The sequence below is a fragment of the Dasypus novemcinctus genome, chromosome 16, assembly GCF_030445035.2.
Source record: "Dasypus novemcinctus isolate mDasNov1 chromosome 16, mDasNov1.1.hap2, whole genome shotgun sequence".
Taxonomy (NCBI): Eukaryota; Metazoa; Chordata; class Mammalia; order Cingulata; family Dasypodidae; genus Dasypus; species Dasypus novemcinctus.
In genome coordinates, this window is record NC_080688.1 from 97,431,769 (window position 1) to 97,459,418 (window position 27,650).

The 27,650-nt window shown below is 43.1% G+C and overlaps 2 pseudogenes; both read right to left on the reverse strand.

Annotated features, from left to right (window-relative positions):
• Nucleotides 1-926: 926 nt before the first annotated feature.
• On the reverse strand, nucleotides 927-2,652 carry LOC101439848 (malate dehydrogenase, cytoplasmic pseudogene; annotated as a pseudogene).
• Nucleotides 2,653-12,132: 9,480 nt separating this feature from the next.
• LOC101439417 (T-box transcription factor T pseudogene) lies at nucleotides 12,133-27,110 on the reverse strand (annotated as a pseudogene).
• Between the last annotated feature and the right edge of the window lie 540 nt (nucleotides 27,111-27,650).

A 27,650-nucleotide genomic window follows, 5' to 3' on the forward strand; every position in this document is an offset into this window, starting at 1 on the left:
GAAACAAAGGCATGTTGTTTCCATAGTAGCAAGTTACTTTCTGACCACTGGGTCATGCTGTCCCTAGAGATATACATGCAGGTGGCTAATCTCTCAGGGAAACATAACATTCCAGCAGAACCCCGGACTTGATAGTATGAGTAACCTGGGCAACAAGATTTATGAGTATATTTGTTTCAATAACATAATAGAACATCTTGAGCTTTAGTTACTGTCTTATCCACTGTACATTGTGTTTTCAAGAATGAGGTAATGGGAATAGTTAGCTAGAATAGTTGCTGGTTCTCATGATTGCTTGGGGTATATAAAGAAGTCCCTGATATTAATAAACTTGTCTGATGAGCTTGAGGCTTCAATGCTCTCAGATCCTCTGATCCCAATCTCTCTTTATCTTTCATTCCCGATACCCTTCGGGTCCACGACTCCGACAATTTTATTTATTTTTTAATTGTATTTTTTGAAGATACATAGATCACAAAAAAAATATAAGAGGTTTCCATATACCCCCCTCACCCCCCACTCCTCCCACATCAACAACCTCTTTCATCATTGTGGCACATTCATTGCATTTGGTGAATATTTCTTAGAGCACTGCTGTACTGCATGGATTAGAGTTTACATTGTAGTTTACACTCTCCCCCAGTACTTTCAGGGGATTATGGTGGGATATATAATGTCCAGCATCTGTCCCTGCATTATCATTTAGGACAACTCCAAGTCCTGAAAATGTCCCCACATCACTTCTCTTCTTCCCTCTGCCTGCCTTCAGCAACTCCCATGGCCACTGTCTCCACATCAATACTACAGTTTCTTCCATTACTAGTCACAATAGTTCTATAGTAGAATACCCATAAGTCCACTCTAATCCATATTTTATTCCTCTATCCTCTGGACCCTTTGATGGTGATGTCCACTCCACCTCTGTATCAAAAGGGAGCTTCTCCTGGTTGATGGATGCGCTTCTCCTCCATGCAGTTGTAGGCACTCTTGGTTCCCTGGTATGGCGGTTGACCATCTTCACCTCCCTGTTAGCTGACCTGGGTAGGTCCAACAAACCAGAGAGTAGGAGCTGCAACTCTGCTGAGGCTCAGAGACCAGTTGGCACATAGACAGACCAGAGATTGAAGTCTCCATTTGTATCAAAAAGCACATAGCTTTCAAATGTGCTTTTTTTTTTTTACAAATAATTTAAGTATAGTATTATTTGTTACTAGAGTCAAAGATGACATTTAGATCTTTCTGTTTTGGGGCATTTAGTAACATTAAAATGATTGTCTATTCTACTATAAACTTATTCTAGCAATGGAGGAACTTTAATCATTGATGTGGAGGCATTGCCACCAGAGATTCTGAGGGGAGGGTGAGGGAAAAACAGGAGTAATATGTGTAATATGGGGGCATTTTTGGTACATTGGAATTGTCTTGAATGACATTGCAATGATGGATACAGGTCATTATATATTTTGTCATAACTTTCAAAATTGTGTGGGACAGAGTGTAAACTGTAAACTATCCACGCTTAATGGCAGTGATCCAATATGTGTTCATCAATTTTAACAAATGTACCACACTAATGAAGGATGTTGCTAATGTGGGAAAGTGTGTGGGGGCTAGGGAGTGGGACATATGGGAATTTCCTACTTTTTATGTAAAATTTATGTAATCTAAAGTATTTTTTAAAAAATAAAGTATTAAAACAATAAATAAAATGATTGGCTGGGCAGAGTTAAGAAATTCAAAGGCAGTTTCTTTTTCTTCTGCCAGTTCCTCTGCAGTAAGATCCATCTTCCCACATGAAAAATCATTAATAGGGAGACTCAGCAAACTCCCAGGTCTTATTCTTGCTCACGATTGTGAACACCTGGAGCAGATAATCAGGAATGCCATAGGAGTTGCCACCAGAGATAATGCCCATGGACTCAAATGCCCCCTCTGTGGTTCCAAGCCAGGTATCTCTAAGGTGCTCACAGATGACTTTCGCAGCAGATATTGCATGGAGAGTTCCAGAGCCTTGGTGACAGCAGTACCATGTTGCTGCACCGTCATGAGGAAGCCTCCCTGAGCCAGCTGCCTTCTTTTAGAGCTCCATAAACACCAACTACCTTTCCTTGCAATTTCACCTTGGCATGGTTGGCATCTGGATACCGAGTTGGGGAATGATTTCCCCAACATTCTTTATGTTATCAGCAGTTATACCAGGTTTAAGAGCAGTTTGAGATTTAGCTCAGTTTTGATCCAAAGGTTCTAGTAACTGAAGTTTTCTTTGGGGATGGATGAAGCCAACTTTGAGGTAGTCAGTATTGGCTGGGTTTCCCATGAAAATAACCCTTACTGACTTCTTGGCATATTTTTCCAAGGCTGCACCTCAGACTTGGAAGATTTTCACATTTGCTTTCAGGGCACATCCAAATCTTTGAAGGCAACCTCTTCTTCATCTGTTTTGATGACATCTTTCAGTAGAGGAAGTGCACAGTCTTGCAATTCCATAAGGACCCTGTCCAGGATCCCCACCATGGTGAGGGGGATATCCAACAGCATGAAAACCAAAGCCTGGTCTTTATGAAAGACAGAGCCATTTCCAATACTACACAGCAGTGAGTATGCAATTTGACCAACTGCTGTTGACACAAGGACTCTGATCTGCTCAGACATGGTTGAGCACCTTCAGAATCAACCTCATGTGGTCAGGTCATCTCTACTATGGAACTGACTCCTTTTTAATATCCTTGAATAGAGACTTTATGTGTTCACCTCAACAATGAAATGCATCCTTTGTTAACTGCTAGGCTATTCATAAAATGTGTTGCTAAGCTGGGTGGTACCAGGTTCTAACCCATTTTATTTGCTCATCATAGAATCCACATAGTGAGTCATAACCTGGATCTTAAAAAAAAGAAATAGAAGACAGTGGAAGAGGACAGAATAGAACATTTCAAAGTGCTTGTGTACAATTGTAGTGATTTTCTAAACACTTTGTTCCCTTTGGTATTTCTTTCCATGGTTGGTCAGAAGAGTTTGGGAGCCTTCAGCAAAGCCAAGTGCAGCAACCTCTTCCTCTGATTCATTCTGTGAGTTCATGGATGTTTTTGGGCTTTCTATACAGAAACTGTGGACAAATACTGACAGGGTTAGCTCTTCCCTTGCAACACTCAACACCTCATTTCCTGTTCTTATCTTATAGCCTTGGTCATGACCTCCAGTGGAAGATGAACTATGGGAGCCCCTATCTCTAGGGAGATGAACTGTGATCCTTGTTTTATAGATAGGGAACTTGACTTGGAACCAATCCTGGGCCCAGGACCTGGCCCAGGCAGAGCCAGCCAGGAGGGACAGGCTTGTCCACAGTCCCTGTGTGCTGGGGCAGCTGGAGGGTGATGTCTGGAGACAGGGAGCCATGTGTAGCTAGTTGCAGGGTCAAGGTGCTTCCACCATGAGGTCAGAGGTAGGGAGAGATCAGGGGGCCCAGTTCACTGAGCTCAGTCCTGAGGAGGCAGCAGGTGCCCTCCACAAAACGACATGCCAGAGTCTACTGTCATCAGTCTTTTTCATAGATGGGGAAACTGAGTTACCTCCCAAGGCCACAGTGTAAGTGCAGGGCTGAAGTGCAGCCCCGACCCACAACGACTCTCATCTCTGGGAGAAGGCAGGTGCCTTTGGCACCGTAGTCACCCCTCCTCCACCCCTCTCCCCGCTCCCCACCTCCAGCGTCCAGTCTGCTGTGTCTGCAGCCACCTGTGGCTGGGGGCCGAGGTGTCGGGTACAGTGAGGCAAGGCTCCTTGCAGAGCAGCCAGGGGTCTGTGCTGGGGTGGGGGGCAGGACACGGACCTGGGAGAGGCCGCCCACTGCAGCAGAGGCAGCCCACCGGGTGTCACCACTCCAGACTGGGCCAGGGCTCTCACAGCCTTTGGGGGTGCAGGGGGTACCTGGGTCACAGCTGCAGGGCCGTGTCCAAGGCTCTAGGTGGGGAATGAAGTCTTGGGGAGGGGGTTCACGCTGAGGGGGCGGGGTCAGCGGTGAGGAACTCCCTTCATCGTGGAGCTGCTGTTAGGGGGCCAGGGGGAGGTTTCACTTTCAAGACCAGGACCCTCTGACTGTTTCTGGCGGTTAGATGGGTGGAGAGGGGGCAGCAACCAGAGGTTCCGAGTGCGGCAGCACTGAGGAAGGGTCCAAGGGACTGGACAGAGCCGGGATCCCCATGGGGACTCCTACCCCGGAGAACACCCTGTCCACCTCCCCACAACCTCATGGTTCTTCCCAGCTCATGCACGTGTCTGAGCCTGCGCTCCCCAGGGGAGCTTCTGGTAGAGATTGCCCCCACCCCAGGGTACAGCCCTCTGGCCCCACTGTGGACACAGGAGACCCTCAAGGAAAAACCATCTCAGCAGCAGCCTCAACAGGTAGAGAGTCTCAGTGGGAAGAGAACCTGGGGGATGGGAAGGGAGACCCTGAGAGCCTTCTGGGACAGCCACCCAGCCAGGTGGGCTTCTCCACCCATCAATCAAGTGTGCCTGGGAAAGGGACCATTTCAGACATGTTAGGTTTCACAAAGTTATCTCCTCTGCCCCATTCTCCAGAAGCTACTGGAGGAAGCACTTCAGCAAAATGAAGGCACAAATGAGAAAAGAGGAAGAGGTGGAATCAGAAAATGAGCCACTCAACACAGAGAAGTCCCAGGGTGAAGCTGTGCTGCAGACCCACCAGCTTCATTCATCCATTCACTCATTCATTCAGCAACCGTGACTCATTCAGCAGTGAATATAACAAAGCTGTTGCCTCCTGAAGCATATGTTTTAGTGAATTAGACTAAAAAATACTTTCATATAAAAATACCAGTTATGTTTCTAGTTAAGACATTTAAAGAGCTGGAAAGCCATCACTCTAGCCACATAACAAAACAAAGCAAAACCTGAAGATCAATGGCTTTTCTTGGACCCATCAGAGAATTGAGGTCACAGGGCAAATGACCAACCTGAAATCTGGAGAGACAGGCAGATCCTGAGAATCACAGCTGAGATCAACTCACTTGGAGAAGCTGCTGGAGCTGAGAATGGGCAGGAAACTCAAACGCTGAGGTGGAGTGGATACTATTGTGAGTGAGAAACTCCCAGATGTTGCAGTCTAATGGGGGATCCCCTCACTTTCATAGGTTTTACCATTGGTACTCATCACTAATCAGGTTCACAAATTAAATCCAACAATATACAAAAAGAATTATATATCACAAACAATAGAATTTATTCCAGGTTTGCAACAGTGGTTCAACATTCAAAAATCAATTAATGTAGTCCATCACATCATGGTAAAGAAGAAAAGTCATATGATCATGTAAATTGATGCAGAGAAAGTGTTGACAAAATCCAACACCCATTCATGTTATTTTAAATAAAATCTCAGTAAAATCTCTTGGGAGCAGGTGTAGGTCAAGTGGTTGAGTGCCTTCTTCCCATGTACGAGGTCCCAGATTCAATCCCCAGTACCTCCTAAAAAACAAACCAACAAACAAAATAAAACAAAACTAAAACTCCTAATGGTGAGAAACTGGATGCCTTCCCCTAAGATTGGGAACAAAGCAAGAATGCTTCCTCTTACCACTCCATTCAACATCTTACTGGAAGTCTAGCTAACAATAAGAAAAGGAAATAAAAGGTATACAGATTGGGAAAAAAGAAATAAACTCTTTTTGCTCACAGATTACATGGTTTAGCTATGTAGCAATACAAAAGAATCTATAAAATAAAAAAATAAAAGAAAAGAGTCCTAGAACTAACAAGTGATTAAAGTAAATTCACCTTCGCCTTCTGTAAGGTTAGTATACAGAAAGCAATTTCTTTCCAACAAACCATCAGTGAACAACTGGAATTTGAAATTAGAAACAAAATACCATTTACAATAGCATCAAAAAAGAAATACCTGGGTATAGATCAAACCAAATATGTATAGGAGCTATATGCAGAAAATATAAAACTCCAATGCAAGAAATAAAAGATTGAAATAAGAGAGATATTCCATATTCAGGAAAAGTTGTTAGACATCATTAAAATAAAAAACTCTTGTTCTGCAAAAGACATATTAAAAAAATGAAGACATTAGCCATATATTGGGAGAAAGTATTTGTATATTTGTATCCAAAGCATACAAAGAAGTCTCAAAACTCTAGAATAAGAAAACAGGGGAAAGCGGACTTGGCCCAGTGGTTAGGGTGTCTGCCTACCATATGGGAGGTCCGTGGCTCAAACCCCGGGCCTCCTTGACCCATGTGCAGCTGGTCCATGCACAGTTCTGATGTGCGCAAGGAGTGCCGTGCTACACAGGAGTGTCCCCCGCATAGGGGAGCCCCACGTGCAAGGAGTGCACCCCATAAGGAGAGCCACCCAGCCTGAAAGAAAGTGCAGCCTGCCTAAGAATGGCACCACCCACACAGAGAGCTGACGCAACAAGAAGACGCAACAAAAAGAAACACAGATTCCCATGCCGCTGACAACAACAGTAGTGGACAAAGAAGAAGACGCAGCAAATAGACACAGAGAACAGACAAACCAGGGCGGGGGGAGGGGGAAAGAAAGAAATAACTAATAAATCTTTAAAAAAAAAATAAGAAAACAAGCGACCCATTTCCAAATTGGCCAAAGATATGAATAGACATCTCATCAAAGTGGATATACAGGTGTTAGATAAGCACATGGAAAGATGCTCAACATCATTTGTCATTACAGAACTGCAAATTTAAACAATGCAATGCCACTATGCACCCATTAGAATAGCTAAAGTCCCCCAAACTGACAACAAAAACAGGAATGCTCATTGCTGGTGGAATGCAAAAAGGCAATTTGTAAGGCAGTTGACAGCTAAATAGAGGTTTACCATGTAATCCAGCTTTCACACTTCTAGATCAAATTGATCTGAAAATACACATCCTCACAGAAACCTGCATGTGAGGTTTATAGAAGCTTTATTCATAATTGTCATAAAATTATTTTCTTATTTGTAAAAAACTGGAAGCAACCAGGATGCCATTTAATAAGTGAATGGATAAATAAATTATGATACAGCACTAAAATGGAATATTAGTTGGTGTAGAAAGAAATGATCTGTGAAGAGGGCTTTCAGGTGAGTGGGTTCCTTGTGTACTCTGAGTGGTAATCTGCAATGTCTTTGGTTGAACATGGTGTCCAATGTGGAAACCTTGGATGGAGGGATTTCTGGTGAGTAGGTACAATGTACATTAAGTGCGATTCTGTGATTGAATTTGGCTGAACATGGAATTCACTGGAGATAATGCTGGAAGATGGAGGGCCAAAGGGCCCTGAATTTGGGTCCTGAATTTGGGTTCTCTGATTGTAACTGGCTAAGAGCAGGGTCCATGGCAGAGTGCTTGGATGGAGAGCTCACTGGGAGATAAGGGACCATGGCATGCTGAGTGGAGATGAGCAGTGGCCCTTGGTTGAGTGTAGAGTTGAACTGGGCAACCTTGGACTGGGGATGTGCCAGTTGTCTGGGGTCAATTGAAATCTGAGAATCTGAGGTTGTAATTGTTTGAGTATGGTATCCTCTGCAGACACCATGGAGGGCACTGTGTAGCCATTGGGTGGAGGGATTGCTAGCAGGTAGAGGTTCATGAACTTCTGAATGTAGGTCTGAGATTGTCCTTCGCTGAGGGTGGAATTCAATGCAGAAAGTTTAGGTTGAGGTTTACCAGTATGCAGGAATCACTGAACTTTGCATGGGGGTGGGGAGGGTTCCACAGTTACCCTTGGTTGACTGTGGAGCACAATATCGAGACCTTGAGTGGAGTTCCACAGCACTCTGTATTTGAATCTGCATTTATGTTTATCTGAAGGTGGAGTCCAGAGTGGAGATGTATGGAGAGTTTTCCAACAGACAGAACGCCATAGCATTCTTAATACGGGTGAGTGGTTGCCTTTGGCTGACTGTAGAAGCTAATGAGAACTCAGATGGAGGATTTGCTGATGGGCAGGTGCCCTATGAACTTTGATGGGGGGGTTCTCAGATGCCCTAGGCTCATCATGGAGTATGCAGTGACTACTTGTGGTGATGTGTTTGCTGGCAGGTGAGGGTCCACAGCGCTGAAGGTGGGGGTCTTCGGTTGCCCTTGGATAAGCATAGAGTCCAATGAGAGAAAGTGGAGGGAGCATCGGCTGAATGGTGGTGTAAAGTGCCACCATTGGTCCTCAGATAGCCTTGGCTGTGCATAGAGTCCAAAGTTGAGAACTTGGATAAAGGGACTGCCACTGTATGGGTATCCTGGGTATTCTGAGTTAGTCTATATTTGCCTTGGTTGATCATGGCGCCTCATGGTAGATGAGATGGGTGGATGGGGTTTCCACAGTACTATGTGTTTTGTTCTGTCTGTGATTGGGTAAGTGTGAAATCCAATGTGGAGAATTCGACTGAGGGCTTGCTAGTGAATAAGCATCTTGTGTATTTTGAGTGAGAGTCCATGGTGGTTCTGTCTAAGCATTGAGTCCAATGTGGAGACCATGTATGGAGATGCTTAGAAATGCAGTGCACTCAGAGTTGGAGTCTGTGATTGTGATTAGATGAATATGGAGGGCACTGTGGAGACCTTGAATGGAGGGGTTGTTGGCAGGTGGATGGCCACAGTACTCTGTATTAAAGTGTGCAGTTGTGATTGACTGAGCACAGAGTCCATAATAGAGACCTTGAATGGAGGGTACACTGACTTGCAGGAGAATTGTGCACTTTGGGTGAGTGTCCACAGTTGCCCTTGGCTGAATGTAGAGTTCAACAAGGAGACCATTGGTGGGGATTTCAACCTACAATGTACTTTGACTAGGTGTCTTTGGATGCTCTTGGCTGAGCAAGGAATCACCCACAGATACCTTGTGTTGAGGTCAAGATGTTGGACTGGTGTCCTGAGTATAATGAGTGGTAGTCTGTGGTTGCAAAATTGTTCCGAAGTTGAGACCTTGGATTGATGACTCACCATTTGTTCAGCATCCTGTGTATTATTAGTGGCTCTCCATGTTTGCCCTTGTTTGATCAGGGTGTCCAATGTAGAAGCTTTGCATGAAGGATTTTTGGTGGTTGTGAGTCCAATTCACCCAGAGTTGCCATCTACAATTGTGATTCACTGAGCATGTATATCAGTGCAGAGACATTGGATGAGGGGTTTCATGGAGGGCTGGAATCCATAGCATTCTGTGTTGGGATCTTATGTTGTACTTGATTTAGCATAGAGTCTGAAGAAGACACTTTGAGTAGAGGGTTCATTGATGGAAAGGCATCTGGTGTATTCGACAGGGTTCTTGGAACCCTGTCATCCCTTTGATGAGTCCAGAATCCATTATGGAAATCTTAGATGTAATGTTCCATGCCATGAGGGCCTCCACCACACTCTGTGTTGGACTCAGTAATGTGATTGGATGACCGTGGAGTCTACTGCAGAGACCTTGATTGTAGAGTTCTATGCCTGGCAGGAATCCCCAGCACTCTGAGTGGTTGCTCATGGATGCCTTTGTATGCATGTAGACCTTTGTGAAGCAGTCATCCAGTGTACTCTGGTGAACTTTGGATGCCTTTGGCTGAGTTTGGGATCCACTATGGGGACCTTGGATGGAGGGCTTGTAGGTGGATGCTGGACCACAGTACACTCTTGGGGACCTGTGGTCGTTCTTGTTTGAGTATAAATTCCAATGAGAAGAACTTGGGTGGAGGGTGTACTGGTGGGCTGGCCTTCTGTGTATACTGGATTGCTGTCTGTGGTTTCCATGGTGTTTATGTGGAGTCTAATGAAGAAATGTTGGAAGAAAGTTTTGCCAAGGGCAGGGGTCTATGTACTCTGAGTGTGTGTGTGGGGTGATATTTCACTTTTGGCTGAGTGTGGCGCTTACTTGGAGAACTTAGATGGAGGATTTGCCTTTGGATGAACCCCACTCTGAGTGGGGCTTATCACAGGCCTTTGGCTGATTGTAGAGTCTAATATGGAGATCTTTGGTTGAGGACTCACTAGTGGTTGGGCATCCAGTGTACTCTAACTAGAGTCCAAATATGAGACATTTGGATGGTTCACTAGTGTTCATGCATCCAGTGTATTCTGACTTCAGATTTTTGGATGCAATTGGCTGAATATGGAACCCAATGAGTAGACCATGGATGGAGAGATTGCCAAGGGGCTGGTTGTTAATGCATGTTCATGAGAAGTGTAGAGTGGTGATAAGCACAGCATACAGTCCACAGTACTGACATTGGATGGAGGGTTCAAGTGATGCTGAACAGTGCTTTGAAATTAAGTACAAATTGGCAATAGTGTAACTTTCCCCACTAATTCAGGACCATTTTCATCATCCTAAGCCCAATTCATACTCATTCCTATTTCCTACCACCTCTTGTAATCATTCTGCTCTCTGTCACTATGTATTTCCTTATTATAATTATTTCATATTGTATTTGCCCTTTTATTCTGGATAATTTTAGAATAAATTCTGCATAATTTCTGGATAATTTCACAATGTCTTCAAGTCTCCTTTCTTTTTATGGCTGAATAATGTTCCAGTGTATGGATATACCACATCTTGTTTATTCCTTCATCTGATGAGGGACACTTGGTTTGCATATTATTTTGAAGCTGTATGTACCCCAGAAAAATATGTCTTTAAATGTAATCCATTCCTGTGGGTGTGAACCCATTTTAAGTAGGACCTTTTGATGAGGTTAAGGTGTGGCCTAAATTAATCAGGATGAGTGTTAATCCTAATTCTGGAGTCCTTTATAAGTGGAATGAAATTCAGACACAGAGAGAGGGTCAGAGGGAGCAGCCAGAAGCTAGACATCAATGGGACCCAGAAGAGATGGGAGGGACCAGGAGATGATGCCGTGTCCTTGCCATGTGACAAGCTAAGAATCTAGGATTGCTAGCAGTTAGCCCCAGAACACCACAGGCTTCAGATAGAAAGTATCACCTTGATGATACCTAGATTTGGACTTCTTCCTAACCTCAAAACCATGAGCAAGTAAATTCCCATTGTTGAACTTGAGTTATTTCCTGGTATTTGTTTGAGCAGCCTAGGAAACTAAAACAGATTGCTTCCACCTTTTTGCTATTATGAATAAAGTTGCTGTGAACACTAGTGTACAAATATCTGTTTGAGACCGCTTTTGATTCTTTTCAGTGTATACTTACAAGTGGAATTTCTGCGTCATATGTTAATTATATGGATAATTTTCTGAGACCACCAAACTCTTTTCTACAATGGCTGCACCATTTTGCGATTCCACCAACAATGTATGAAGGTTGTTATTTGTCCACAGTGTTCCCAACACTTGCTATTATTAGGTTTTTTCAAAACAGTAACCATCCTAGTGGATGTGCAATGGTATCTCACTGTAGGTTTTTTCTTTTTTTCATACTGCCTTTATTTCATAGAAAATGATTTCTTCTGATAGTCTTTGGCTACTTTGTCAGAAGAAAAATATGACCAGTGCTAGGTTTACCAATACAAGGAAATAACTCTACTCAAAGTGACACAATTTCTAGTAGACAGAGCAAATATACATTTCAACTAAAATCTGTTGTATTCAGATTAGTTCCGTTCATAAGAGCTAACCTGTAACTATGGCAATTGTCACAAAATGGTCCTGAAAACTACTTCAAAGCAAGGCGAGAATTAAAAGTGAGCTTTTTATATTTCTGAAATAAGACCAGCAGAGTTTATAAATTCTATTGTACCAAAGTGATCTTTATGCTGTATGATACAAAAATTAAGTTTCTGGACCCTAGCGAGTAATTTATTTTATTATGAATAATGGTGATTTAGGCAAAAATTATGTTGTTTTCAAACTTACCTTCACCTGTAGCATATAAACTGCTACAGGACTAAACTGCTGTTGCAGATAATGGAAAAATAGATGGTGGTGGCATTAGTGCTAGTTTGTTTTGTTCTGGTGTGTTTGTTAAATAGAATGTGCATTCCTCCTCTTAATTTACAATGAAGTTAAAATGCTTTATTTCCTTCCCTTGCCCCATGTTATACCTCTCTAGTAGACAAGTAAATCAACCCTCGGTTGCCACAGCAAAAAAATCAGTGTATCTTTCAAGAAAAAGTCTGTAATCCACATAGAAGGTGGCAACATGGTGTTCATAAGGCTATGAGTCAAACTTCTGCTGAGTTATCATACTGGCTGTCAAGAATGTCTGTGTCCATGGCACCCTCTTCATACAGCAGGGAAGAAGCTGAGAAAGAAGCTGAGATCATGAGGGTGACTGATGCACAGCGTGCAGTGGAGCCTGAAAAGAACTGGGCTCCCAGCCCATTGCACATCCCTAGTGTCTGGTAGCCAGGTGTGCTGGAGCCATTACTTACAGACCACAGGTTGTGGTTCTGGCTAGAACCAGTAGGTGGATCCATGTTCTCATGGTGCTCATGGGTATCATGCTGGTATGGGCAGGCATCCCAAGGCTGGACCACTTGTCATGAGATTGGAACATGGATAGACTTGCAGATGACTTGTCAGGATAGGTTGGAGAGTATTCCTATGAATATAAGGACTGGGGTGGTGGGTTGAGTGGTGGCTCCTCAGGGCAGAGTATCTTCCACAGCCATGCATGGAGGAGAGTGAGAGAGGACCTCCAACCTGAGACTGGGGGCTGGCAGGTGGGCAGATGGCACTGGATTCATTGAGAACACCCAGTTTGATGAATCCAGGTCCTTCTGGTACATCTTTGATTGCTTCTTTTCTTTGCATCAAGGAAAGCTTTTGCCACTGTATTACATTGAATTTTAAGAGTTATGTTCTCTTCATTCTGGTAAGCTGTCACCTCTATGAACTGAGTCTCTGGAAAGCAATGGTTGGTGATCATCCACTGGGGTCCCTCAACCCTCACTATGTGAATGCAGGGCAGGGCTCATATTTATGTAAGGAGTCCAACATGATCTGGCCCCTGCTGTTGAGCTTGCTGGTGAGTTTGACTTTGATGAAAGAGATGGGCATCTTCACCCGGTGTGTCCAGAAGATGGGTGGGCTATGGCGAATGGAGACACAGCAACAACCTGCAGCTCAAACTTGCCCCTGGCACCCACTTCCCGATCATGTATCTCTGGTGGTAGTTGTTGGTCATCAAGTCCTGGAGGAAGTAACACGGTGTCCAGGAGAGACACATTCACCTTCAGCACCAGGAACGTCCTTTGGCCATCCTTAGTGATGTTTATCTGGTTGGAGAATTCTTTGAGTACAGCCACAGGTTGCTCTGTTCCAGGTAGATAACCAGCTCATGCTCAGTGGGGACCCTTTCTCACTGCCCCCTCTGCAGCTTGCTCTCTATGGCTCTCAGCAAATGGTCCACTCAATATTGCAGGCTCTTTCCCAAACTTTCTGCCCTGAAAAGCTCGTCCTCTCACCAGAGCCCTCCCTACCATGCCCAGAAGCCCCAACTCCTAGGAGTGGAAGCCCCAAGCTTTCACTCCTGGTGGCCACTGTTGCAAGTAAGCAGGCCACTCCAGCCAAGAACCACAAAGGCTCTCAGATCCTGGGCACAGATCCAGGAGAAGGGTGAAGATGAAGACTTGGGGGAAGGGGGTGGGAGAATTCAAATGGTTCCACTTGAACTCCTGTAAGGCATGACTAGAGGAGGGCATTGGGACTCTCACAGTTTTAATTTGAATTTCTGTAATGGTTAATGATGTTTATCTTTTCATATACTTACTGACCATTTGAATATCATCTTTGTAGAAATGTCTATTCCAATCCTTGCCTCATTTTTAAATTGGGTTGTTTGTCTTTTGTTGTTGAATTGTAGAATCTCTTCCTATATTGTGGATATTAAACTCTTATCTGATACACGTTTCCATTTTTTTCTCCCATTCTGTAGGTTGTCTTTCACTTTCTTGCTAATGTATTTGATGCACAGAATTTTAAAATTTTGATGAAGTCCCTTTGATCTATTTTTACTTTGGTATGTGTGATTTTAGTATAAAATCTGAAAATCCATTGTCTCCTTCTAGATCCTGAAGACATTTCCTTGTGTTTTCATGTAAGAGTTTTATAGTATTTGCTCTTACACTTAGATATTTGATACATTTTAAAATTAATTTTTAAATTTGGTAAGAGATAGGGTTCCACAATCATTCTTTTGTATGTAGATTTTCAGTTGTCCCAACACCATTTATGGAAGAGACAATTATTTCCCATTGAATGAACATTGGCTCCTTCTTTGAAAATCAACTGGCAATAGAGGTGTGGATTTAATTTTGGGCTCTCAATTATATTCCAAAGGTTTATAAATCTATCTTTAGGCCGTTACCACACTCTTAATTACTTTAACTCTGTAGTAAGGTTTAAAATCTGGCATGTGAGACCTCCAACTTTGTTCTTTTTCAAGGTTGTTTTGACAGTAAGGATCAGAGTGGACTTAATGATATCCTATTCATGAACTATTGTGGTTAATAATCGAGAAAATGTAGCATTGGTGTGGAAAAGTGGCCATGGTGGCTGCTGGGTGCTGGGAATGGGAGGAAGAGAAGAGATGTGGAGGCATTCTCGGGACTTGGAGTTGTCCTGGGTGGTGCCCAGGGACAATTGCTGGATGTTATATGTCCTCCCATGGCCCACTGGATGGAACGTGGGAAAGTGTGGGCTATGGTGTGGAACACGGGACATGGGGTGCAGTGATGCCCGGAGATGTACTCACCAGATGCAATGGATGTGACATGATGATGGGGGAGAGTGTTACTGTGGGGGGAGTGGTGGGGTGGGGGCGGTGGGGGTGAATGGGGACCTCATATCTTTTTTTTTTTAAATAAAAAATAAATCTTTAATTAAAAAACCACATCATATGCTTCATGATGATGAAGAAGTAAAACCAGTGCGGTTTTAAAAGGGACAAGTAACGGAGTAGAAATGTTAGGACTTGCGGAGTGGACAGGCTGAGCGTGTCCTGTCTGTGCCCCGAGCCAAGCAGTGGGAAAGCAGCTGTTCCAAGGCAGCACCCCTGCAGCCCTTCTGAAGGGGCAGCAGTCACAGAAACCCCAGGCCAGCCACATGCATCTCAGGACACAGGCTCGGAGGGAGTTAGGCAAAGGCGAGGCTAAAGTGAGGCGAGTCGTGTTCGCACCCCACCGTGGGATGAGGGCCCCTGGACTCACCCCTGCAAAGTGAGGCTGCAGGTCTGCTTGGTCCCACCTTGCCAATAGCACACCCATGGTCCAAGAGAAGTCCTGGGCACCTGGCACAGTCCCTGGGGGCTGATTGGGGTCACAGGGCACCCTTGGGTGTAGAGCTTCACCTTATTACTGTGGAGAAAGTCCTGGGCCCTCCTGGGCAGACGGCCCTGCCGGCAGGCACCCTGTTTAGCCCCCGACCCAGTCTCACTCAGGTACATGCTCTGGGACTAAATTAGAAGGGATGGTGCACAGCTGGATTGTGGAAGGGCACCAGGGCTCCTTGGAGAGATGGGCAGGGAACATTCAAGGGGAGCCTCAAGCACCCTTAGTGCCAGGAAGTAAGGAGGTGCCCCATCATATCTTTTTAATGTAATGTCTTTTAAAAAAATGAATAAATTGAGTAGAATTTGAAAAAAAAAAGAGATTGTTTTGGCTATTTGGGGCTCCTTGTGATTTAATATGAATTTGAGGATCAACTTTTCCATTTCTACCAAAAATGCTGCTGGAGTTTTCATAGAGATGCATCATGTCTTCCTTGGAATTTATTATGTATCAGAACATGTCATCCGAGAATGGGATAATTTGACTTCAACCTTTCCATTTTGGGTATCTTTTATTTCTCTCTCTTATCTGATTGCTCTGGCTGGAATGGCCAGTATAATATTGAATAAAAGTGGTGACAGCAGGCATCCTTGTCTTCTTCCTGGTCTTAGGGGAAGCTTCAGTCTTTCACCACTGTTTATGGTATTTGCTGTAAGTTTTTCATAAATTTCCTTTATGATATTGAGGATGTTCTCTTCTATTCCTGGTTTTCTGAGTTTGTTTTTTTCATGAACTGATGTTATATTTTGTCAAATGCCTTTTCTGCATCAATTGAGATAATCATGTGGTTTTTTTTCTTCATTCTATTAATGTAGTCTATTACATTGAGTGATTTTCTTATGTTTAACCATCCTTATATTCCTGGAAAAAATATCACTTAGACTTGTAGTATAATTATTTAAAAATATTTTATTTTAATCAGATGTATACTACCTAAATTTTCCCTTTAATCATATTTAAATATATAATTCAGCAAATATATAATTCACAATGTTGTTCTACCATCACTATTTTCCTTTTGGTAATTGTGAATAATGCTGCTATGAACATCAGTATGCAAATATCTGTCAGAGTCCCTGCTTTCAAGTCTTTTGAGCATAACCCTAGAAGTGGAATTGCCAGGTCATATGGTACTTAATATTCTGATGAACTGCCAAACTGTTTTCCACAGTGGCTGTACCATTTTACAATTCCACCAAAAATGAGTGTTCCTGTGTCTCCACATCATCTCCAGTAGTTGGTATCTTTTTTAGTATTAGCTATTCTAGTGTGTGTGAAGTGGTATCTCATGTTGTTGATTTCCATCTTTCTGGTATACAATGATGAGCATCTTGTTATGTGCTTTTTTGGCCTTTTGTATATCACCTTTGGAGAAATGTCTTTTAAAATCTTTTGCCCATTCTTTTTCAGGTAGTAATCTCTTTGTTGTTGAGTAGTAGGATTTCTTTACAAATTCTGGACAGTAAACCCTTATAATATATGTGGCTTTCAAATTCTTTGATGTACAAAAGTTTTAAATTTTGATGACATCTCATTTGTCTATTTTTTATTTTGTTGAATGTGGTTTTGGTGTAAGGTCTAAGAAACCATTGCTTATACAAGGTACTGAAGGTGGTTCCCTACATTTTCTTCTAGGAGTTTTACAGTCCTGATTCTTTTTTTTTTTTTTTTTAAAGATTTATTTATTTATTTAATTTCCCCCCCTCCCCTGGTTGTCTGTTCTTGGTGTCTATTTGCTGTGTCTTGTTTCTTTGTCCGCTTCTGTTGTCGTCAGCGGCACGGGAAATGTGGGTGGCGCCATTCCTGGGCAGGCTGCTCCCTCTTTTCACGCTGGGCGGCTTTCCTCACGGTCGCACTCCTTGCGCGTGGGGCTCCCCCACGCGGGGGACACCCTTGCGTGGCACAGCACTCCTTGCGCGCATCAGCACTGCACGTGGGCCAGCTCCACACGGGTCAAGGAGGCCCAGGGTTTGAACCGTGGACCTCCCATATGGTAGACGGACGCCCTAACCACTGGGCCAAAGTCCGTTTCCCAGTCCTGATTCTTGTTACTATATTTAGGTCTTTGATCCATTTGAGTTAATTTTTATATATGGTGTAAGATAAGAGTCCCCCTTCATTCTTTTGCATATGGATATCCGGTTTTCCCAGAATTATTTGTTGAAGAGACTGTTCTTTCCTATTTGAGTGTACTTGGCACCCTTGTCAAAAATCATTTGGCTGTAGATGCATGGGGTCTATTTTTGAGTTCTATTAGATTCCAATGATAATTTGACACTTTGTGCCATTACCATGCTGTTTGAGCACTGCAGCTTCATAATAAATTTTAAAATAAGGAAGTATCATTCCTCTGACTTCATTTTTTTTTTTTTTTACTTCATTCTTTTTAAAGATGGTTTTGTAACCTTGGGACCACTTACACTTCCAAATGAGTTTGGTGATTGGCTTTTCCATTTCTGCAAAGAAGGCTGTTGGAATTTTGAATGGCATTACATTGAATCTATAAATTGCTTTGGATAAAATTGACATCTTGACAATATTTAGTCTTCCAATCCATAAACATGGAATGTCCTTCCATTTATTCAGGTGTTTTTAGTAATGTTCTGTGTTATTTTTTTTGTATGTGTGTATAAATCCTTTACACCCTTGGTTAAATTTATTCCTAGATATTTGATTCTAGAGTTTCTCCCCTACAAGGTTTTTTATAATGATTAACTGATCACAAGGTTTACAATTGTTAACAGTGATTTGTATTTCTGTGACATAGAACAGCCCCCATCCAGAGCCTACATGTTCAGATACAGTTCATTTCCTCACAACAATAGACCAAGGAGCCACATGACACCACCAACCCCTCCTGCTTCTCTGGCCCACCACTCCCTAGCCATCCCTATTGGCCCTCGGGTCTTACCCAAGTCCCAAGCCCAAACTCCTTCCCACTAAGCTTTGTCCTACCTATAGATGTACTGTATAAATTCATGACCACCTCTGTGAGAGGTAGGCTGAAGTCTCTCTTCAGACCCCCACCATGCTGGTGGGGAGGCTGAGATCTATTCTTGAGACACATTCCATTGGGGGTGGGGAGGCTGAGATCTATTCTTCAGACACATTCCATTGGGGGAGCTTCCCCAAAAACTTTCTGCCTACAATCATCAGTCTCTGTTTCCTCTAACAATTCTTTTAGTTGCTATGTAAATGGAATTTTCTTATTTTCCTCTTCGGAATTTTCATTACCAGTGTATAGTAGAAGCACTATTCATTTTGCATATTGCTCTTGTACCCTCCCACTTGGCTGAATTCATTTATTGGTGCTAGGAGGTTTGTTCTGGATTTTTCAGGATTTTCTGTATATAGGATCATGCCATCTGCAAATAGTGAAAGTTTTACCTCTTCCTTTCCAATTAGTATGACTTTTATTTTTGTACAATGTTGAATAACAGTGGTGACAGTGGGTATCTTTGTCTTGTTCCTGATCTTAAAAGGAAAGTTTTTAGCCTTTTATCATTGAGTATGATGTTAGCAGTGAGTTATTCATATATACCCTTTATCATGTTGAGGAAGATTCCTTCTATTCCTAGTTTTCTAAGGGTTTTATCAAGAAGCAGTGCTGGATTTTGTTAAATACTTTTTCTTCATCTACTGAGATGATTTTGTGGTATTTTCTGTACTGCAATAAAGTATAGTGATTTGGAGCTGTATATACATTAGAAAAACATGTTCTTAAGGTTAATCCATTCCTGTGAATGTGAACCCATTTTGAGTAGGACCTTTTGCTAAGGCCTCACCTCATTCAGGATGGGTCTTAATCCTATTAGTAGAGTCCTTTATAAACAGAAGCAAGACAAAGAGAGAAAACCATGGAAGCAAGAAGCTGAAAGAAACAAAACTGGTAGAGAAGAGAGAGAGAAGCCGTTGCCTCCACATGCCTTGCCATGTGGCAGAGGAGTCAAGGATCACTGGCAGCCAGTCTTTGGGAAGAATGCATTGCCTTGATGATGCCTTGATTTGGACATTTTTGTAGCCTGAAACTGTTAGTTAATAAATTTCCATCACTTAAGCCAACCCATTTCATGGTATCTGCTTTGAGCAGTCTAGGAAACAAAAACATGCAGTGTATTACATTAATGGATTATCTTAAGTTGAATCACTTTTGCATACCTAAGATAAATCCTGCTTGGTCATGGAAGGATTTTGTTGAGGATTTTTGCATCTATATTTATAAAGGAACTTGATTTGAATTTTTTTTTTCTTGTGTTGTCTTTACCAGGCTTTGATATCAGAGTAGTGCTGTGCTCTTATAATGTGTTAGGAAGTAAACCCACAACCAACATCATACTCAATGGGGAAAGGTTGAAAGATTTCCAAGATTGGGAAAAAGGATGCCCACTGTCACCACTATTATTCAGCATTGTCCTATAAGTTCTAGGTAGAGAAATTAGGCAAGAAAAAGAAATAAAAAGCATCCAAATTGGAAAAGAGGAAGTAAAACTCTCATTATTTGCAGATGACATGATCTAATATTTAGAAAATTCTGAAATACCTACAACAAGGCTAGAGGTAATAAATGAATTCAACAAAGTGGCAGGATATAATATCAACACTCTAAAATCAGTAGTGTTTCTATAAACTATTAATGAACAAGCTGAGAAGGAAATCAAGGGAAAAAATCCATTTACCATAGTAACAAAAGGCCCCAAATATTTAGGATTTAACTTGACCTGGGATGTAAAAGACCTGTATTCAGAAAACTATAAAACATTGCAAAAATAAATCAGAAAAGACCTACACAAATGGAAGGACATTCCATGTTCATGGACTGGAAGACTAAATAATATGAAGATGTCAATTCTACCCAAGCTGACTTACAGACTCAACACAACCCACCCCCCCCAAAATTCCAACGGCTTACTTTAGAGAAGTAGAAAGCCAAATTTATTTAGAATGGAAAGGGGCCCCCCAAAGCCAAAAATATCCTAAAGAATCCTAAGAAAATGCAAAGTCAGGGGACTCATGCTTTCTAACTTGAGGCATATTACAAAGCCCCAGTGGTCAGACAGCATGTTATTGGCATAAAAGTAGACACATTGATCAATGGAATTGGAGTGATAGTTAATACACCCTCACATGTATGATCAACTGGTTTTTTAAATAATCCTTCTGTGATGGCTAATCTAATGTGAGATATGCCAGATATCACCACTGAATACTACTATTTCCAGCCTTATAAGAGACAGGGATGTTTTTAACACCATAAGAATTTTGTGGCATTAAAAGGTACAATGATGTTAGATGACTGTTCCTAAATATGCTGGATACAGTTATGAAAGAAAGGGATGAATTGAAGATCTCAGATTTGCAACTCAAGCAATGATGTTGAATGATGTTAAAATTTCTATGTGTGCTCTAAAATCTTGTTTTACACAGCTGCACATTTGATACCTCTGAAAAAGTGTATGAGTAGCAGATTTACAACAGGAACTAAAATATCAAACTTGTAGGGTGTCAGCTGTTAATGTGAGGGCATTGTTTGGAAAAGAGGGGAGCCCTGAGGATTGGGGATGGACATAGAGGTTGATAATGATATTGGTGGGGACATGGAAACCCTAAATTCTGCTGAGACTTTGCCAGAAAACTTGTAATGGTCTGCCCTGTGGGGCACCACAATATGTCAAGCTTGTATCACCCAGCCTCCAGCCTGACCCAGGGAGTCCTGACCTGCTCCCTGCCCTGAAAAAATCATCACCTATCTCCATCCTGCCCTAAGGAGATTGTCATCTACCCACTGCCTGAACAGATTAATCCTATCTCACCAGTTGAAACTACAAAGGAATTGCCTGAGATCAGTAACTTGCAAGACATTTCTAATTCCTCTCCTTACCTATCCCCATCATCCCTCTTCTCTTCCAGACCTATAACTAGAATAAAATCACAAAGACTCCCAAAGCTGAAGTACAGAGAGTGACCCATGAAGAAGTACACTATACTCTAAAAGAACTACATGAGTTTTTCAATTTATATAGACTGGAATCATGGGAATATGTGTGGAAATGCATACTAAGGGTAGGGGATAATACTGGAAGAAATATAAAGTTGGATCAGGCTAAATTTATTGTATGGGCCCACGAAGCAGAGATTCTGGATTCAAGGTTATAACTCAAGGGGTTTGAGAGGGCTTTAACAGTTTGGGTAACTGGCTGAAACATGGATCAAAAGATGGCCTAGAATGTATGAGGTCAAGTTTCCTGATTTACCCTGGTATACTGTAGATGAGGAGATCCAGAGGCTTAGAGAGATTGGAATGCTAGAATGGATTCACCATTTAAGACATGCCCACCCACCCCAGGAAAGTCCAGAGGACACACTTTTAACCAGCAACATGAGGTCTATATCTAACTTCCATCTTCTTAACCCTCACCCAGCACATGACTTCACTATGAGATCTATAGCTAACTCCATCTTCCCTGAGACCGTTGTGATTGATCTTCTCTGTAGGCCAGATATCATTGTGGTGACTGCCATCATGGAATGAGAATCCTTAAACACTACGGGGAGGATCAGGTCCCAGGATGGAAGAAGCCTTGCATTACCACTTAATCCCCCAAAACAAGGTGGATGTGGCTGCCACAATGAAAGGCAGACTCAAAGCATCAATCAAGTTTGAGTCCCATAGACCTATGGTGTTAGTTAATAGATCACAGGATATCTAAAAGTAAAATAGATGGGAAGTCTACTAAATTTCTACTTTATCTGTATAAACAGAAGAGTTCTAGGTCGAGTGCACAAAACCTTAACTTGAACTTCAGAAACAGAGAATGGTCTCTTAATCAATTCCCAGACTTGAGGCAGTTTATAGACCCAGAACCCCCTGAATGAGGAGATCATCTGCCCTTGGGGAAGGATCCTGTGACACTGCTAAAAATTTATACTGTTAACCTTCCTCCCAGCTTTCCCCAAAATGACTATTAGTCAGCCAAAGGGGTTCTGATGCAAAATACCAGAAATTGGTTGTTTTTTATAAAGTGTTTATTTGGGGTAGGAACTTACAGATACCAGGCCATAAAGCATAAGTTACTTCCCTCATCAAAGTCTATTTTCACGTGTTGGAGCAAGATGGCTGTTCATGTCTGCAAGGGTTCAGGTTTCCTCGGTTCCTCTGGGCTCAGCGCCTCTGTTTTCTCAACAGGTCAGCTGTAGACTATCAGGCAAATGGCTCTGTCTCTCTCCCCAGATCTCCAGCTTCAGCATCAAGCTCCAACATCAAAACTCCATTAAAAGTTCTTAACTCTGTCCATTTCCATGAGTTTTATCTGTGAGTCCCCACTCACCAAGAAGTAGGAACTTAACACCTTAATGACATGGCCCAATCAAAGCCCTAATCATAACTTAATCATGCCCAGGTACAGACAAGATTACAAGCATAATCCAATGCCTACTTTTGGAATTCATAACCATATCAAACTGCTATAATGACCTACATCCTTTTACCAGGGTAACTGTGCATTGAGGAAAAGGAAATGATTAGACATTTTGGGCATTATTAGACACTGGTTCATAAGTAACATTGTCACTGTAGCCCACCAGAGTAGGGGCTTATGGAGGCCAAGTGATCAATGGAGCTTTAGCTCAGGTCCATCTCACAGTGAATAGCATGGGTCATCATTCTGTGTGGTATTTCCCCAGTTTCAGAATGCATAATTAGAATAGATATACTCAGTAAGTGAGAGAATCCTCACATTGGATACCTGACTTGCAGAGTGAGGGTTATTAGGAAAGGCCCAAGTGGAAGCCACTAAAACTGCTCCTACCTAGCAAAATATTAAATCAAAAGCAATACCGGATTCCTGGAGGGATTGCAGAAATGAGGGCTACCATGAAAGATTATAGGATGCAGGGGTGGTGATTCCCGCCACACCCCATTCAAAATCTCTTGTTTGGACTGTGCAGAAAACAGATGGATCTTAGAGAATGACAGTAGATTATTGTAAACTTAACCAGGTGATGACTCCAATTGTAGCCACTGTCAGAGATGTGGTATCACTGTTTGAGAAAATCCTACAAGATCCATTTGTTTTGTTCATGGATGCAGGCCAAATAGGAGAGTAGGGAGTGGAACAAGAGAAGGCTTTTTGACAAGCCCAGGCTGCTGTACAAGATGCATTGACATTTGGACCATATGCTCCAGCAGATCCAATGGTGCTGGAGGTGTCAGTGACAAATACAGATGCTGTCTGGAACCTTTGGCAGGCCCCTGCAGGAGAATCACAATGCAGACCCTTAGGATTTTGGAGCAAAACTCTGCCATCCTCTGCAGATAAATACTCTCATTTTGAGAAATGGTTTTTGGCTTGCTACTGGACCTTAGTAGAGACTGAATATGTAACTATGGGCCACCAAGTTACTATGAGACCTGAGTTTCCTATCATGAGCTGGGCATTGTCTGACACACCAAACCATAAAGTTGGGCATGCATAGCAGCACCCCATAACAAAGTGGAAGTGGTATAAATGAGATAGGGCTTGAGCAGGCCCTGAAGGCACAAATAGGTTACACAAGGAAGTGACCCAAATGCCCATGGTCACCACTCCTGTCATGTTGCTTTCTTTTTCCCAGTCCATAGTTTTGGCCTCCTGGGGCATTCCTCACAATCAACTGACTGAGGGAGAGAAAACTCAGTCCTGGTTTGCCGATGGTTCTGCATGATATGCTGGTACCACCTAAAGTGGACAACTGTAGCATTGCCGCCCCTTTCTGTTATGTCCCTGAAGGACAGTGGTGTGAGCAAATCCTCCCAGTGGGCAGAAATTTGAGCAGTGCAACTGGTAGTTCATTTTGCTTGGAAGGAGAAATGGCTGGAGGTGCATTTGTGCAGTGATTCATGGGTTGTCACCAATGGTTTGACTGGATGGTCAGGGACTTGGAAGTTAACATGATTGGAAAATTGGTAACAAAGAGGTCTGGGGAAGAGATATGTGGATAGACATTTCTGAGTGGGCAAAAACACAAAAATACTTGTGTCCCACATGAATACTCACCAGATGGTGACTTCAGCAGAGGAAGATTTTAATAACCAAGTGGATAAGATGACCCACTCTGTGGCTAGCATTTAGCCTCTTTCCCTAGCCACTCCTGTCATTGCCCATTGGGCTCATGCATAATGTGGCCCTGTGGTATGGATGGGAGTTATGCACAGGCTCAGCAACATGGACTTCCCCTCACCAAGGCTGACCTGACTAGAACCACTGCTGAGTGCCCAATCTGCCAGCAGCAGAGACACACACAGCCCCCAATATGGTAACATTCCCCGAGGTGATCAGCCTGCTACCTGGTGGTAGGCTGATTAAATTGGACCACTTCCACCATGGAAGAGGCAGCTATTTGTTCTAACTGGAATAGTCACATCATGTGGACATTGGGCTGCCTTTCCTGCACTCAACAAATATTAACATATGTGGGTTTACTGAATATCTTATCCCCCACTATTATATCCCAAACAGCATTGCTTTTGATCAAGGAATGCACTTCACAGCAAGTAGTGTGTGTGAATGGGCACATGCTCATGGAATTCACTGGTCTTACCACGTTGCCCATCATCCTGAAGCAGCTGGGTTGATAGAATGGTGGAATGGCCTTATAAAGACTCACAGTGCCAACTAGGTGGGAAAACCTTGAAGGGCTGGGGCAATGTTCTCTAGGATCTGTGTGTGCTCTAAATCAGTATCCACTCAATGGTGCTCTTTCTCCCATAGCCAGGATTCATGGGTCCAATAATCAAGGGGTGGAAATGGAAGTGGCACCACTCACTATTGCGCTTAGTGATCCCCTAGGGAAATTTTTGCTTCTTGTCCCTGCAACCTTAAGCTCTGCTGGTCTACAAGTCTTTTTTTTTTTTTAAGTTTTATTTTTTTACTTATTTCTCTCCCCTTTCCCCCCATTGTCTACCCTCTGTGTCCATTTGCTGTGTGTTCTTCTGTGTCTGCTTAAATTATCTGGTGGTAGTGGGAAACTGCATCTCTTTTTTTGTTGTATTATCTTGCTGTGGCAGCTCTCCATGTGTTCAGTGCCTCTCCTGGGTGTGCTGCACTTCTTGCACATGGGGTGGCTCTCCTTGCAGGGTGTACCCCTTGCATGTGGGGCACCCCTACAAGGGGACACCCCTGTGTAGCATGGCACTCCTTGCATGCAGCAGCACTGTGCATGGGCCAGCTTACCACACAGATCAGGAGGTCCTGGGGATTGAACCCTGGACCCTCCATATGGTAGACAGATGCTCTATCAGTTGAGCCACATCTGCTTCCCATGGTCTACAGGTCTTAGTTCAAAAAGGAGGAGTGCTTCATCCAGGGAACAGAACAATGATTCCTTTGAACTGGAAGTTAAGACTGCCACTTTGGGCTTCTTGTGCTTTTGAATTAATAGACGAAGAAGGGAATTACCATACTGGCTAGGATGATTGATCCTGACTATCAAGAGGAAATGGGGGAAATGGATGTGGTTCAAGTGGGTGAGCACCTGCTTCTCATGTACAAAGTCCTGTGTTCATTCCCCAATACCTCTTAAAAAAAAAGAGGAATTAGGACTGTACCTACACAGTGGAGGTAAAGAAACATTTGCCTGGAATACTGTAGATCTACTAGGGCATCTCTTAGTACTACCATGTCCTATGATTAAAGTCAGTAGTAATTTGCAACAACCCTATTCAAGCAGGACTCACAATGGCTCCGAATCTTCAAAAAAATTTTAGGTCACCTCACCAGGCAAAGAATTTGAACTTGTGCATTACTATGGTTGTGTGAGACAATTTTATAAATTCTCATACTATTTACAGATATTTCCTGTCCTGTTTCCTTAGAGAATCCTGACTAATACAGCTACCAAGTCTCTTCAACAAATGGTGCTGGGAGAACTGCATGTCCACAGCCGAAAGAATGAAAGAGGACCCCGATCTTACTCCCTCTACAGGGAAAAATTCAAAATGGATCAAAGACCTAAACATAAAAGCCAGGACTCTAAGACTCCTAGAAGATAATGTAGGGAAACTTCTTTAATATCTTGTGGTAGGTGGGGCCTCTTAAACCTTATATCCAAAGCATGAGCAACAAAAGAAAAAATAGATAAATGGGGCTTCCTCAAAATTAAAGACTTTTACACCTCAAAGGACTTTAAGAAGTGTGTAAAAAGGCAGCCTGAGGAAATACAAAAAAAAAAAAAAAAAAAAAAAAGAAAGAAAAAGGAAAAAAGGCAGCCTGCTTAATGTCAGAAAATAATTGGAAAACACACCTCTGATAAGGGTTTTATATGCATGAGTTATAAAGAGATCCCACAACTCAACAATAAAAAGACACATTTAAAAATGGGCAAAGGACTTGAACAGATATTTTGCTAAAGGATAAGTGCCAATGGTGAAAAAACACACAAAAATGCTCAACATCACTATCTATTAGGGAAATGCAAATCACAGATACAATGAGATATCATTTCACACCTATTACGAGTGACCAGTATTTAAAACAACAACAGCAATGAGAACCACAAGTGTGGGAGAGGATGTGGAGAGATAGCAGTGCTTATTCCCCGTTGCTGAGGATGTAGAATGGTACAGCCACTGGGGAGTCCATTTGGTGGTTCTGAAAGAGGTTAGGTATAGATCTGTCATGTGCTGGGTTCAGGTTAGGGGTTAGGCTTAGGGGTTCGGGGGCTACAGCAGGCCTGTTGGGACAAGATGGTCCTTGGGGCAAACAGAAGTTTCTCTCTGGCCCCTTTGGCAGTCTGGACAGTGTCTGCCCTCCAGTCTGGGAGGCCGTGCAGGGCCCCCCAGTGTAAACAGAGCTGTCCTTCTACCTACCCCCACTGGCGAGGGTCTTGGTGGTCATCCCGACTCTGAGATCCCCTGAAAGGCTGACGCCTGTGTCCAGGGGCCTCCCGCAGACCTTTCGTCCACCATCCTGGAAGGTCAACTGCTCTCCCAAATGAGGGATTCCAACAGCAGTCTGGCTCCTAGCCCGCTATCCATCAGGAACCAGGACTTGGGGGTCCAAATTCAGTGTTCCTCACCCCCCCAGCGAGTCAAGGCGAGATTAGGGAGGGGTGCAGGTTTGGGAGCTCAGGGGTCTTGGCTCCACTGGCACAGAGGCCTCTCGGGTAGCTCCTCACAGCTTGACCCCGGCCATGGGGGCAGGGAGCCAGTCTGCCCCCAGGGTGTGGGAGGGCGCCTCCCATCCACCTGTCTCCCTCTGGGGCCCCTCAGAGTCCCCTTGTGACAGCAGGGGGGCGGTTCCAGTGGAACCGAGCCGCTCCTCCTCAGCCAGTTTCCTTCCGGGAGGTTGCGGGATGAAAACTTCCTCCGCCTGGGCCCCGGGGAGGGCGTCGCCCGAGGTGGTGGGGACCTCAGGAGTCCTTCTCAGGGCCTGTGT